This window comes from Halyomorpha halys, unplaced genomic scaffold (genome assembly GCF_000696795.3).
Source record: "Halyomorpha halys isolate HHAL.00 unplaced genomic scaffold, Hhal_1.1 Scaffold422.1, whole genome shotgun sequence".
Classification (NCBI taxonomy): Eukaryota; Metazoa; Arthropoda; class Insecta; order Hemiptera; family Pentatomidae; genus Halyomorpha; species Halyomorpha halys.
This window is the reverse complement of record NW_027111899.1, coordinates 98,620-99,209: the sequence shown is the minus strand read 5'-3', so window position 1 is coordinate 99,209 and position 590 is coordinate 98,620.

The window sequence follows — 590 nt, the reverse complement described above, 5'->3', positions numbered from 1 at the left end:
GATCTTATATATATATATATATATATGAATCATTACATAGTGCATAATATCACATTCTGATCTATGTTAATTAACAAGAGGTGTAATTAATTGTATATACATATTAAACCCCTTGAAATTATTACAACATTGATTATATTCCCTTCGGAGAATTACTGCCACTAAGCTACGTCGTACTATCACTTTCCACAGGTATTTCTGATGTAGAAATCACTTTAGTCCTGATCGAAAAATTACATCTTGAAAAGGTTGACCTTTATTATAACCGTTCTGCAACGAATAGTAATTAAGTTTCGTTGGGACCAGCATAATAGATTTTTTTGAAAATAATTATTGTCAATTTAAAGTACAAAGTTGTAAATACTGTGTTAGTGCCTTCCCCATAATTGGGCTACCATTAATAAATTCGGGCACAGGTTGATTTCTGTACGTATTAGATGTTATTTCCTCTTCTAAATTGTATAGCATACTTAGTTATCTGTTTGAGTATTTTAATAATGCTAAAGCCATATAAATTTAATTTATAGATTAAGTACTATAAAAATTAATTTATAATCTTTAAATTTCTTTCTTGAGACTGGCAATTTTTT